Genomic DNA, 16074 nt, shown 5'->3' with positions numbered 1-16074 from the left:
TGGGTTAGCCTGGTGATGGGTATTAAAGAGAGCACGTTCTGCATGGAGCACTGGGTGTTGTACGCAAATAATGAATCATGGAACACTGCATCAAAAACTAATGATGTAATGTATGGTGATTAACATAACATAATAAAAAATAAATAAATAAATAAATAAAAATCCTTTCCTGTTGTGTTTTCTTCTAAATTAAAAAAAGATCAAAACCCCACCCACTTATCCCATTAGACATTAACCTTTGAATGTATGAAGGTTGAGTTAAGAAGAATTGCAAGTACTCAGCTAAGATGTTGCCATTAGAGTTTATAGGTAACACAAAATTGAATGTTTTTTACTTAGAAACTAGTCTTTTCCTAATTTCCAGCAAGTCCTGTCAGTTCTAGGTCTGCTGAACTATGGGCACCTGTGCTCCATTTCCTCTGAAAGCCTTATCCAAATCATCACTGTCTCTCTCCGGGGCCAGAGCAAAAGCCTCCTAACCAACCCATACCCCCTTTCTTGCTTCCCTCCAGCCCTTCTCAGATGGCATTCGCGGGGTGGGGGGGGGCTCTGTAAACACAAGTCAGACCATCCCCTTCATGTCTCACGCCTTCCATAGCTCCTGTGCAATGGCCCAATGGACCCTGCATGGAAAGGCGCCTGCCTCCCTTAACACAGGTACCCTCTCGCTCCCCCATGGTGCACCCACACCAGCCTCAAGCCCCTCTCCTGCCTCTGGTCTCTGTACTTCCTCCTCTCATCTCACCCCAACACAAACACTCTGGCTCATTCTCATCTCTCAACTCGAAGGTTACCTCTGAGGGGCGGCCTCTCCTGGCCAGGCCACCTTACCTGAAATAGCACCTGCCCCTCATACCCTATCACTCCGTCGCCATCACTGTTTCTCTCCTAGTATCCTATAGTATAATCTGTAATAATCTCGTTGATTGGTTCTCTTGCTTATTGCCTAACTCCCCGGCTAGACTCTGTGATCAATGGAAATAGGGACTGGTCTACCTTCCTTACTGCCCTATCCCTAGCTCCCACGACAGCATCTGGCACATAGGGGTGCCCAGTAAACATGTGATGAATGAATCAATGAGTGAAATTAAAGGAATTAACATATAAAGATATGATTCCTAGATGGTTATTAAACATATATTGTAGTTAATTATTTCTTTGTAACTTTATTCAAACAGAAAAAAAACTTAAAATATATCCCAGTGATATCACTGAACTATATATAAATCATTAATATCACCTTCATGTTTTTTCATCAGTCCATAATTATAATCCATACACATTGTGGCCACTAGACCAGGGAGAATTTATTGGTCACCCAAGTCATGCAGTCCAAATCACCTTTTATATTGCACACAAGTATTTTCCTAAGAATCATATCTAATGTCAGACTGACGATAGACACGGCTAGTTGTCTACCCAGTCAATCCATTTCCCCTCCCTAATAGACCTCTACTGTTTTGGGAACATAAACATGCCCAGATAACACTTCTCAGCCTGCCTTGCAGTCAGGTGAGCGCCATGAAACACATTTCTGGCCAAAGAGACAGAAACTTCAATCTTCAGAGAAAATTTTGCATTCTTGATAAAGATTCCACTAATTGCTCTGGGATGCTCCCCCTATTACCAACCTAGAACTTGAACATGGTGGCTTGAGCTACAGCAGCCCCCACTTAACCATGAGGAAAATATGAAGAGAAGCACAGAGATCTTGCTCCGAATAGCCTCAAGACACTGAACCAAAACCAGCAACTGATGCTTACCTTCAAATTTCTTGGTGAGCAAACATGACTTCGTTTAAGCCATTGTTTTACAAGGTTTTCTGACACACTCTGCTACTTTAAAACCTGTAGTGAGTTTTTACTGGCTACAAGATAAAGTCCAGACTTCTTCCTACTGAACCCAAGAGTTTTTGCAATCTTACCCAAGCCTTGTTCTGCCATCTCATCCCATCCCTCGGCCATGTCTTCCTAGATCCCCTCAACTACGTGCCCCCGCCAACGCTCTCCAAACTTTCAGTGAGTCTGAACATCGCACCTTTCCCTATTATATCACACATCTCCCAACTCCTGTATATGCTACTCCTTATTCTCTCCATGAGAACCAGAACCATCTTTTAAGAACCAGTTCAAGCATCCTTCCCTCCACAAGCCTTCCACATCCCTCCGAGGCAGTGTCCTTGCTCATTCTTCTGTGCCTTCCAGTGCCATTACAACACTGTGACTTTTGCTACAACTATCTTGTTACGTGCCTGTTCCCTCTGGTCTGTGAGACACAGGCCTGGTATCTCATTCATCTTTGCATCTTAATTAAACACCTAACACACCACTGGTTACCACACCCCTAAAAATCATTCACCAAATAAAGGAATGAATGTCCTTCAGCCCATGGGTACTGTTTTGGAACCATTACATCTCACTGTGTCTCTCTATGAATAATTCATTTTTAAGCACCTACTATGTGCCAGACTCTACACTGAGCATTAAGGATAAAGCGCCAGACAAAGGAGACAAAATTTTGTCCCTGTGTAGATATTCCTCCATTGACAAATCGAGTGCAAATCAAATAAAGGGTATTGCAGGATATCAACTCTGAGCAGTAATAAATCATGAAGGCAGAGATGATTATATACCCCAAGGCAGTAATGGAATGCAAAAAGTATCATTTAGAAAATAAAAGAGAAGTCTAAGGCTGCCTCATTAGAATGTTAAGAAGAAAATAAGCAATAATTCCTTTTCCAATATTTATGCTGGATCTAGTTACTACTATGGAGTAGAAGAGAAAAACTAAGATGAAACAAATACTTCTACTTATACACTCAGATACCCGTACAGTGATGTGTCTTACATGATTGTTACATTATAACAGTCAAAATTTGGAAACAATCTAAATATTCCTCAATAGGGGATCCATTAAATAAAATATGGTAATTTCATACTACGGAATATTAGGTAGCCATTAAAAGAATGAGGAAGCCCTATAGCTACTGCTGTAGAAAAAAAACCCTCCAAGATATATAATGAAAAGAGAAAGGAAGCCACAGAACAACACAGATTGCAGAAGGAAGGAAGGAAGAAGGGAAGGAAGCAGAGGTGAAAACTGACAAAAGAAAAAAAACTGAATAGTACTGCATCCATGAAAGAAATTCAACTGGTAACTTCTTTCCCAAGGAAAAAACACCAGGCTCAGCTTTCATCCTTGATTCCTACAAATCATTCAAGGAAAAAATAATGCCAATCTTATGTAACATCTTCCAGAGAAAAGAAACAAGGAAATATTTACAAGCTCATTTTATGTGGACAGCATGTTGACATCGAAATCTGACAAGAGTTTTACAAGAAAGAAATAAAACAAGAACAAGCCACTGCTTCCCATAAGCATAGCTGTAAAAATCATACACACAATATAAGCAAACTAAATCCAGTGGTCTATAAAAAGAATTAAACACTACAGCCAAGATTGGCTCCTCCCAGAAATGCACAGGCAATTTAATATTTGAAACCTACTAACAAAATCGAACATACTTACAGGGGAAAAAAAAGAAAAAGAAAAAACTCATATGGTCATCTCAAAAGATCCAGAAAAAAAAATCATTTGATAAAAGTCAACATTCATTCTTAGCAGGAAAAAACTCAACAAATTAGGAATACAAGGAACTTCCTTAACCTGATAAAAGATAGCTACAAGATCAAAGCAAATCAAAACAGAAAAATCCTACAGCACACATAGCAATTCATAGTGAAATAGGAAAAGCCTAACCCACGTCCCACCCTCATTGTCATGAATATAATAAACTAAACTACAAAAGTATCTGCCATTAAATTGATAAACCAAATCAGAGAGAGCTGAGAAGTAACAGAGATGCTCTAACATAAATGGCTGATACGTATAAGGTAATGACCAAATAAATAGGTATTCCAAAAATGTTTGTTGCATTATTTAATTAAATATACTCTGGAATTATAATCATTCTGCTCAGGAATAAGGGCAGTTCAATTTAAACGTGGCCCAGCAAATGAAATACAAAATTTGAAACAGAGCAATAGCAAATAGGTCGATTTATTTCTTGCGTATTTGTATTCGTTTTTACCTTATCTTGACCTTCTACTCTTAGATACATCTAAGAATTTAATTCTATATTCTTAGTTGCATGTTACTGCTGACTTATTTGTTTTCTTTGTAAGTTATTTTAAGTCAGTAGTGGATGTAACCCCTGAATAAATATGAAAAAAAAACAAATAAAAGGTGGTTAAAGCAGGACTCATCTACAAAGTCACTCTTTTTAAGGCCTCAAATTTTTTTATTGTGAAAAAAAATATCTAAATAACACCAAATCCTAAAACACATTGTTCTTTGCCATTTAAAAATAAAGTTATTTTTTTTATTTAAATTCAATTAGCCAACATATAGTACATCATTACTTTTCGATATAATGTCCAATGATTCATCAGTTGCACGAAACACCCAGTGCTCATCACATCACGTGCCCTCCTTAATGCCCATCACCCCGTTACTCCACTCTCCCCACCCACCTCCCCTTCCATAGCCTTCAGTTTGTTTCCCAGAGTCAAGAGTCTCTCATGGTTTGTCTCACTCTCTGATTTCTTCCCATTCAGTTTTCCCTCCCTTCCCCTATTGTCCTCTGCACTATTCCTAATATTCCACATACGAGTGACACCATATGATAATGGTCTTTCTCTGATTGACTTATTTTACTCAAAGGCACTCAAAATGTAGATACCTAAATTATTGATAAGAATTACTTTTAGGCTTTACTTTGGTAGACATGATAGGAAAAAGTAGAGATTATTTGTGAACAAAAATTACTTTCTAAAGAAATATGACAGTTATTAACATGGGACACTTTCTGTATTAAGTCTTTGGAGGTTCTAGGTTATTTAAAGTATGATGAATCTGGGGTGCCTGGGTGGCTCAGTCAGTTAAACATTTGTCTTTGGCTCAGGGCATGATCCTGGGGTCCTGGGATTGAGCCCCGCCTGAGGCTCCCTGTTCGGTGGAGAGTCTGCTTCTCCCTCTGCCTCTGCCTCTTCCCCAGATTGTGCGTGTGTGCTCTCTCTCTCACTCACTCTCTCTCTCTCAAATAAATGAAATCTTTAAAAAAAAAAAAGTATGATGAATCTTTCCCTGCAAGTTAAATTTTGTAGTCCACATTAATAACAGATAAAGATGATAATGTTGCATCCCAACATCAGATTCTAAACTACAAAGAACAAAATTTTGTGCCCATTCAGCTTAACCCTTAAAATGTCTTTTTCCCCCTAATGTTAAGACGACTCCCAATGCATAAATGTAACAACTACGCTATGATATGAGCTTCTTCAGGGAAGGAGCTGTGTTAATTAACTGGCACAGATTAGGCACTTGATAAAGAGTTGTCAAATGAACGAGTCAGGTTTAATTCATTCTATTCTAAAACAGAAACATTCTATTCTAAAACATTTTGCTTGTTGGCAAAATAAAAATAGCTTAGAAAGGTAGTATCTACCAGTAGAAAATATTTCCAAATTGTCTGTTAAAGATAAACAGAACATCTGATGATGGCATCAGGTTGAGAATTTACCGTGATCCAGTCACTTTATATTTGTTATCTTATTTAATCCTTACCAAAGCCCTATGAGGAAAATATGACTGGTATACTCATTTTACAGATGGGGAAACCAAGGTTTAGAGTTACATAACTTGCCTGAGACACATAGCTACTAAATGGTAAAGCAAGTATTTGACCTCAAACACTGTCTCTCAGATTTACTCTTTTAACCATTATGTGATCCCATCTTCAATTTTGTAAACCACTTTTCACTTACAGTATGTAGTCTTTGAAAGCCAGTAAGAAAAAGAAAAAAAAAAAAAAGCACTAGGCAGACTCTTACTTCCTAAAAGGAGATATGAGAAATAATGAAATTGCTTATAATGGCACGTATTGGAGCCAAGATGGTGGTTTTTAATAAAACTGAGAAAGACTGGATTGCTTTCCCACAGAAATTGTGGAAACACAGATGCTGCCCAACCTTAAAAATGTAAAACTGTTCATGTTTTTGATCTCCGGACCAAAGGAAAAACTACAAATTCCACTGTTTGGAACATTTAATGGAAGAGTTTTAAAGGAAACCATTATTATAATCATGGTACCCACCAGCGCTATGAGAGTCCAAGCTCTGTCAACATTTTCTTTATAAATTCACTATTAGGACTTTCTAACTCATCCAGCATTATGCAGCGAGACCTTAAAAATCTGAAATGTAAGATATTAAATGGTGAGTGATATTGTTCCAAGAATTAAGGAGGAAAATGGATATCATGTGATACAGAGACAATAGAAAAATGTCTGGCTTATCCAGCATTTTAACAGGTATTAGCTATCTTTTACTTTGTTTTTCTTGCTTTGGAAGAAAATTTAGGGGAGGGGGTAGGTTGATCTGGAATGGACGGTTGCATTGCAAACAACCATGCAAAAATTTTTCAAAGTTTTTAGTATGGTACAAAGAGTTTGAGAAACTCTTAAAAAACCTAGATGTTGTCTCCCCTTTGAGTCTGCAGAAAGGCTTGAAATCTCATAAAGAGAGATTACGTTTAAGAACTCTGGCACTTTCCTTTTAGTCTAAACCATAAAAAGACTGAAAGAACAGTCATTTCTAATCCTGTCTAGTACATTCCAGCTAAATGGGAGCAAGAAGACATAGAATAAAAGGAACTATTCAGTCATTTCAGAACTTCAGCAAGTGTTGAGCTAAATTCCTTTCTCAATAAGGGTTAAAGCTGAAGGGACCTGATTCCTTGGAACATGCTTCTCTAATCTCTACACTCTATATCCCCTGCCACTATATTTTTTCATTTTCCTTCCTTGAGATGACTTGCCTTCAATATGAAATCAAAGGTGAAAAAAAATGTAGCAAATCATACTTTACAAAGGCAAGTGAAATAAATTTATTTAACAACTCATTCTGGAATTACAGTTCACATCACCATTTATCATGCTTAAAAGCCATAATAAATGGTTTGTAAAATCACATCAGATGGCTAAGGCAGAAGAGGGCCAATGAAACAATGCAATCCACTTAATGCTTTATGGCCAATATACACAGTTGCAAAATGTGAAAGAGACCCAGAAAGATGAGGCCCCTCACTGACACTGGGAAAAAAAACAAAACAAAACACAGTGCATTGCTCAAGGCCACCCTATTTGCCTGGAACCACACAAACATAACTATATGTGACTTCCTTTGCTAATCTATACAATTAGAGTTTTACCTTATGGATCCTGAAAAAGATACCGTCTACATGAAGTTTGAAACCCAAACTCCCTCTGCCTCCTAGGATTACTAAAACTCAGTTGATTGATTATTATAGTGTAAAATGATTTAGATTTATTTTCTGGTAGGGTCTGATATTCCCTACCAAAAGACTCGAAAGACTGTTTAAACCGACTCAGGATTTTTGCTTCTGGATTGATTTTGCATAGTGAATTTTCACATCAAATATTCACTTAGTGAGTGAAGCCTTTTATTAATAGACCCATTTTAAATAAACTGTCCAATAAGTCTTGAAACTTTGAAAATTATGGCTCTTTCCACAATTATGCTTTAAATCTTATAAGTCACATAATTTTCTTATGTACCTTTTTTGGCTACGAGCACATCCTAATATTAAACAAAAACGATTGAAAAGTAAATGGATGCATGTGTCAGCATAATCTAAATATGGCAGGCATCGTCTTATAAGTAGAAATGGTGCTAAAATTCTGAAGTTAGAAGGTTTACTGTAAGTAAGAAGCCAAAAGTTCAGACATTCAACCAAAGTTGATCCAAACCTCTTGGGCTGGAAACATCACAAAAGCGGGCTTTTCCACAAAATGGCCTGTATTTCCTGTTTTTAGCTAAGCTGGAAGCGCAATAGGAACAATAGTTATTATGACATGGCATTGCTTCTACTTTTGGTCTGAAAACACCAAGCAGATGCTATGAGCGTGACGAATCAAAAGAAAAAAAGTTGAGTGGAGAGGTGTTCTGGGCTATGAAAAGGAGAGTTAACGGGGACAGAATTTCCTAACTTGACCACCAGTTAACCATAGCTTGGACGTCCAGTGTGTTATGACTCACTAGCAACTTGCTCCAAAATAACACAAGAACATCTTGGGCTAAATCATTACTGGAGTATATTGTTAATATTTCCAGAAAAAAAAAATCAAGCAGAAACATGATGGCACTCACATAAATTCCTTTTTACAGAATAATCTGGAAATGAGATAGCACAAGCAACCTGCTAGACAGATAGTCTGATAATGTTATTCACCACATGCTCTTAGAAATTTGGGGCAAAAATCACAGCTCCCATCAACAGGTTGATAATAGCTCTTCACAGGAAAAGCGTGGAATTGTTAAAGACAGAACACAAGCTGAATTTTCGAAAGCAAAGTCTCCAAAGTCTTATGGATTGTGAATATAGAGTTATATTTTGCATCTTCCAAAAGGCCACATACTGCTGTTGTCTCAAACTTACTTTAAAGCTAAAGCTTCCTAACTGATAAACTCAAACCACTAATATTCAACCATTTAGTTAATACAACTATAAGACCTGTACATTATTGATGGTGCATCCTCAATTAAGAAAGCAAATTTGGGAGCTATTGCTGTCTTGGACTTGATCGCTCCATAATAAACAGCAGCAGGTAAAGTTGGACAAGTCACCTAGTGATACAATCTCTAAATATCCTCTTCTCTAACCTGGAAATATGACTTACCCCCTAATAAATCAATCCCCAAAGCTGACGTACAAAACTCTATAATAATAAAAAACAGAAGAAAAAGAAAACAAGTGTTTAGGATTTGCAGCCAGGACCAGAGAGCCTTAACAGGAGAATATATCGACACTAACCTATAAAGGAAGTTTGTAAGGCCTTACAGAGTGAAAAGTAAGAAAACAATGAAATGGGACAGCTCAACTGAGACACAGGTCTAGGGATCACCAGCCTCCTCATCCATCCTTTTGTGAAAATCTGTCATTCCTCACACAAGGAGCAAGCCAAGCCTGGTGGTCAGGGCGGTGTCCTCGGGGTTCAGGGTCTGGTGGTGCAGTGACTCACCAAGGTCAAACCGAAGAGCAAAGGATGCACTGCTCAAAACTCGCCCCGGGGCAAGTTCTCCACCAAGATCAGGGTATGAAGCCAAGCAGGGCAAGAGTCAGTAAATTCTAGAAGAGGCAGCTATGCTAGTCATAGGCAGAAAGATGCTGAGAGGGCCTAGACCTTTGGAGGGAGTAAGGATGACAGGCCAAGCACGTGCTTTTGGTGGGTACGGTCAAATGAGGACCTGCCCTACCATCTGGGGCAAAAATCCTGCACTGGCATGTGCTACTTTCTTCTCTCCTGTGTTCTATTTTGGCAATCTCCATTTTGCCACAGTTCCTGCCTCTCCCCTTTGTTTGCATCCCTGATACTCCATATGTGTGCTATGTGTCTCCAGGAGTTTATACTCTGGGTCTAACTAATACTTCACATGAAAGCAGATTAATCAAGGGCACACACAGTATGTTTATTATTCATTTTTAGGACCGGGGTTAATAATTTAGCAATTGTAGTGAATGGCTAAAAAAAGAGAGAGAAAGGAATAATGGGTCCCTTGTTTGGTGGCAGCCAGGCTTCCTTCCCAGAGCTGTGTCACTGGCGGGCAGGTTCTGAAACAGGCATGAGCTCCGTTGTGGGACCACATTCAGTTGATGGTAAAGCCTGGAAGAGCGTTACTGGACTTTAATCTAGCAGACTATGTGTATTTGTTTGTTCAACTTTGATCCCATGACAAAAAAAAAAAAAAGACTGTGTGTGATTTCTTGAGAAGGACTTGCCTGGCTGACGTAATCTGAACACAAAGGAAACTCAAACTACACAGAAGCAAAACAAATACATACAGAGGGGCACTCCTCATTTAAAAATGACATGACAATGAAACCCTTACAGTGAGTTATGTACTGGGGCAAAGACCGCGTCTCGTTTGTTTTCTATGTCCCAGCATTGAAGAGTAGTGTCTGCCTTATGGCAGGCATTCTATAATCACTATGTGAACTGAACTGAACTGCACTGCTTCATATCCCCACCGCTGGTCTCCTTTCATCCATCCAGTTAACAAGCTGTACTTGACCTCAGCTCAGCCATCACTTCCTCAAAAAGACCTGCCCAGACCTCCCCAACGTGATCAATCCCCCCTAATAACACTAGTATGCACGGTCCTTCAAAAGCAACTATCAGCCATAATTGTACATTTACTTGCAAAGCTCTTTGATATAAACAATACAAGCCATAAACAATAAATTCCAAAGAGGCAAGGACTGTGCCTTTTTGTTTTTCGCTCATGCAGTAAATGTTGTTTTTGTTGGCACTCAGAAAATATTTGTTAAAGTAGTGGACCAAGAACTCATAATTTTCATGGTTTCCTCTCATTCTAATAATACTCACAAGACCTCAAATAATATGAAATAAATTATCCAACACACCCTCAAATAACAGTCAGAGCTGGGAAAGCAAGTTTGCAATGCAGGCCATCCAGTGAGGAAGAATTTTAATAAGGCAAAGGGAAAATGCAAGTATCTTTCATTATAGCTAGAAGTTAAGTCTTCATTCTGGAACGTACCATTAAATTGCTTATGGAGAAATGTTTGTTTTTATAGGCATCTCAGTTGTCTCATTTTTTTAAAGCATAATCCATTAAATTGAACCACTAAAGGTCAAAAACTCTCAAATATTGCCCATTTCATATGGCCTAATCTAGCAGACAATATATATTTGCTTACATAATTTAGTTTAGCCATATGTAAGCAGTTTTTCTGTGAAATTGTTCTCTGCACCTTGGGAGTAAAAAAAAAGGGAAATACTCTGTTGATTCAAAGTACAATACTGAAGAATATGAGATATGGTAAATGACAAGGTTATTTTCTAGTTGAAAACAAAGAAGGAGCAGAAACGGAAACTTAGCCATATTTAATCTAATATCTGATAATTTACAATAAACCAATATATCCAATTATTCCAGCCCACAACTTAGTAAGTAAAATTCCAGGAGAATAATTAAGAGGCAAGTAAAGAACATCAAAGAGGGCTATTGCTTCAATTGGACCATATTTATGCAGCAACCCTTGTGTGTCAGCATACTCAGAACAGAAGATTTGGCAGTGAAAGACGCAGACATAGTCCCTGCCCTCAGGAACTTAGAATCAATGCAAGAGGCCTCAACAGACGTGTGCAAAGATGCTCAACATCACTCAGCATCAGGGAAATGCAAATGAAAACTACAACAAGACATCACCTTACTCCTGTCAGAAGGGCTAAAATCAAAGAGATAAGGAATAACAAGCGTTGATGAGGATGTGGAGAAAACAGAACTCTCATGCACTCTTGGTGAGAATGTAAATTGGTGCAGCCACTGTGGAAAACAGAATGGAGGTTCCTCAAAAAGTAAAATAAAATAGAAATAGCATATGATCTAATAATTCTCCTGCTGGGTATTTACTGAAAGAAAACAAAAACATTAATTCAAAAAGATATATGCACCCCTATGGTTATTTAGCATTATATTCACAACAGCCAAATTATGGAAGTAACCTAGGTGTCCATCAACAGATGAATGGGTAAGGAAGATGTGGTAGATATATACAGTGGAATACTGCTCAGCCATAGGAAAGGATGAGATTGTGCCATCTGGGACAACATGAATGGACCTAGAGGGTATTCTGCTAAATGAAACCAGTCAAGATGGAGAAAGACAAATACCATATGATTTCATTCATATGTGGTATCTGAAAACAGCAAATGAGTAAACAAACAAAAAGTAGAATCAGACCTATAAATACAGAGAACTGATGGGTTGCCAGAGAGGAGGGTGGTGAAGGGTTGGGCAAAATGGGTGAAGGGGAGTGGAAGATACAGGCTTCCAATTATGGACTAAGTAAGTCACGAGAACAAAGGGCACAGCACAAGGAATACAGTCTATGGTATTGTAATTGCATCGTATGGTGACAGATGCAGCCACACTTGGGGTGAGCCCAGCATTAACACGTAGACTTGTCAAATCTGTGTTGTACACATGAAACTCATGTAACATTGTGTGTCAACTATACTCAAATTTTAAAAGTCAATTAAAAAACCATGAAAGAGGCCTCAGTGTGTGTCTCACACACCTCACAGCACCTCAAGCTTCCTCCCGTTCCCTGGGCTAAACTCCTGGCCTCGGGCAGGTCCACATGGATGGTCTCCTTCCCCTGTAGGGAATCACTTCTCTTCACGTAGCCAGAATTTTGAGGGGGGGGGGGGGCGGACAGGGTTATTGCACCAAGTCAGGTTTCAGCAAATATTTTTAGGATAAATTAAAGAATAAATTAATTAATCACCCAATTGATGTGAGAGGGAGATCTGTACAGTGGAAGCTGGGTGAGAGCATCTATGGTTTGCTTTCAAGAGGTCAGGTTTTTCTGGCTTGGCTCTGATCTTCTAAGCTTTTGAATATATTTCTTGATGGCTCTTCTATCACCTGAGATAAAGAAGACATTTTTATGGCTGACTTAATGCCAACCTTACCCAAAAGTAAAAGTTTGATTTTTCTTCTTTAACTGTGTAATAGGTGCAGCAGATACCCCTGGCTCTTAGAAGGTAGAAGAATCTCAGTTCTGGTGCTGTGTGACCTGGGGAAAATTACAAAACCTCTCTGTGCCCATTTTTTTAATCTGTAAAATATTGATAATCTTATAGAAATTTTCTGAGAATTAAATGAGACAACACATGTAAAGCATTTGGCACAGGATCTGGCTTATAGTAAGCACTCAGGCAGTGTTGCCAGTATGATTAATACTATCATGTTTACTGTAGTATTATTACTCTTCTTCCCATCTATTTTTTATTGGGGAAATCAAAGTCCTGGTAGGATTGAAGAGCTCTGGTAAGAAGCTCAAAAAAAGACTTGGTAATTTCATTCAATCATTCCACAAATTTTTTTTTTTAAAGATTTTATTTATTTATTTAATTGACACAGAGAGAGAGAGAGAGAGACAGCGAGAGAGGGAACACAAGCAGGGGGAGTGGGAGAGAAAGAAGCAGGCCTCCCACCGAGCAGGGAGCCCGATGCGGGGCTCGATCCCAGGACCCTGGGATCATGACCCGAGCAGAAAGCAGTCGCCCAACCAACTGAGCCACCCAGGCGCCCCATCCACAAATATTTATTCAGTTTCTGCAAGTATCTAGGTGGACCAGCTCCTAAGGTTCAGATGGGCAACTTACTATGGGCTTGGAAGGGAGAGGGTGGAACTGAGAAAGAGTAAGTGAAGCAGAAGTTAATGGGACCAAACTAAGGTCCAAACCTATATGCAATTAGCATAAATAAAAGGGATCAGGTACAGAAGTGAATGTCAGGGTCACTGGGCAGTGTTAAGCCTTAAAAAATTATATTAACCTTTAACAGGAGGAGAGCCTAAGTTTGGAGAACTTTCTTACCCATGACTGGACCCTTCTTAACTTAAAATGCTAAAAAAATTTCCCCTTCTTAAATGAGCATAAATCTCATCAGAGATGGTTTGTTGGGTTACTGGTCATAATAACAACCAAGAGTTAGAAGATGGTTACCTTGGCAAGAACTATCATTCAAAAATGAACTGGAAGTCTATTCAGAAATGGAAGTCTTCACTGAGCTAAGGATGAAAATCCAGCCTAGTGAAGAACAGTAAGGATAATTTCCGAATGTGTTGATTAATATGATGGGAAAGTAAAAGCAGGTCCTCGGACTCAAGACTTAAATCCCAGGTTGCTCCGAGCTGGTCTTCAAGAGCCTGAAGTCAGCAGTGGGGAAGAAGCAGTGACTTATCTGAAAGTCCCCAAGTGCTTTACAGGGTCATTATTTGCTGACTGCTTTCCACTAACTACATATCTGGTTTCCACCAGGTAGACCAGAGTATCCTGTTAGAAGTACACAAGACGCAGGAAACTGGGTATGCATAGTCTCTAACGGTCTTGCGAATTCTTTTGTTTGTTTTTAACCAGGCCAGAGATAAGGTGGAGGGGCAGGAAGATGCCTTGTGACCTGTCAGAACTGTGAAGGCTATTTGCAAGCTAACACTTAGCCTGTCATACTTGTACAGATGCTGGAAGAAGACAGGACATACCTGGGTCAGAGAAAACGGACTTTATTACTCTCAGCCGTAGTGGTACCAGAGTATTAGCAGCTTCCTGCACTGGGTCCCAGAATGCCAAATTAACATACAGCAACACAAAAAGGGTCAGGTGACACCTGTACATTGAGTGAGCATTTTAGGAGAAGCACCCTGAGCTTAGGGAACCTGAATCTTTTACACTTGTCAGTAAGCATGCCTACCCTTTGCTCTGGACGGAGACGTTATCTCCACTTTCCAAGGCTGTTCACTGTATAAACATTCTCGAAATGATAGAATGCAATAAAGTCAATTAGTTCCTCTGCTCACAAAACATGTAGAAATGAGACACCCATTCCGAGAACTGTCTCCCAACATGACCTTGACACTAAGCGCACTCATGAAAACCATGCGTTAAGTGCTTGACATCTTGCTGGTTGAACAGCTTAAATGACAGTGAATACGCAAGGCCCTTTCCAGCTCAGAATGTCATCTAACTGGACAAACCGTTATTGCGAATTCCCAAAAACATATTCCTGTGCTTGTCAAACCACTGACAGGTATCTAGTTCCTCTTTTTTAAGGTCAACGCACATGTCTAAGACTCATCTTTTACCATTTCCCAGGACTTGGGGATTCATATCGTAAGAGGCTTTTGCAATATAGAATATCTCTTTTCTACCAGTGCCAGAACAGTATTCAAAAGTATATCCTAGGGGGGGCCTGGGTGGCTCAGTTGGTTGGACGTCTGCCTTTGGCTCAGGTCATGATCCAGGAGTCCTGGGGTTGTGCCCCACATTGGGCTCTCTGCTCAGCAGGGAGCCTGCTTCTCCTTCTCCCTCTGCCTGCCACTCTGTCTACTTGTGCTTACTCGCTCTCTCTGTCAAATAAATAAATAAACCTTCGAGAAAAAAAAAAAGTATAGTTTATACCTATCATAGGTTTAAGGTAGGCACAGTCCTACTGTATATTATGAAAACATTTCGATAATAATGCCCCCTGCCTCCACTTACCAGTCCACCAAGCCTCCTAAGTAAGGCCGTCAACACTGAATGGTAAGAAAGGCTAAAGTTTAATGCTTATTAGCTGTTGCCTTGGATGATCACTTCTTCCTCTACCTTAATCTCTTCGTTGCAAAATGGGGATAATAACACTCACTCATCCTACCACACAATTTGAGAAAGTCAAATGGCGTAACATCTGTGAAAGCATTTCATAACCAAGAAAAAAAGCTTTAAAGTGATTTAATATTGTAATTAGTATTTCCTCCAGCTTGCTGTGCTTCGGGGATGCCTTCGGTGTGGACAAGTATAATCCAAGTCTGGTCATTTCCTACACTCAGGAACTGGGTCACAGTAGTGCATCAAGCAGAGTTGTGGGGTAATCAGTTATCTGCAATTAGATCCATCTGTTATTGTGTCCAGGAGATACCTCTTTACCATCAAGGATTTGGGGAGAGGCTGTGGTGTCTAAAGGGGAGGAGGAGGGAGGGAACACACTGTTATTTCTAGGTCAGAAGCCTGTTTCAGATATATAAAATAGGCAACATTGAATGATATCAAACAATGGGTTTTGGTCAATTTTTATTTGCAAATCAGTGAATAGTAAAGAGATAAAATATACTACCACTTTTGCCTAAAATTTTCATAAATATGTCTTCATATTGTTATCTTTTCCCAAGGCACCAATAAGACTCCTGTAAGAGTATATTATCTTTTCCCCCAATGGTGTCAGGGTGGGTCTACAGGCAATGCACAAAAGTCTCAAGAAAAACAGATTTAAAACCCAGAAAAGATGCACTGCAGCTCGTGAGGCAGTTTCCATGGTGCAAATTACAAAGGCTTGGGTTCAAAATTCTGCTCTCTGCCTAATTTTCCAGAAATGGAACACCGTATAGACTTTTAATACAGCAGAAAGGCAAGGAGCACAAGCACCG

Source organism: Leptonychotes weddellii, chromosome 8 (assembly GCF_054177405.1).
Source record: "Leptonychotes weddellii isolate Sample4059 chromosome 8, ASM5417740v2, whole genome shotgun sequence".
NCBI lineage: Eukaryota > Metazoa > Chordata > Mammalia > Carnivora > Phocidae > Leptonychotes > Leptonychotes weddellii.
The sequence above is the reverse complement of the archived record's forward strand: the minus strand, read 5'-3'. Positions refer to the sequence as shown.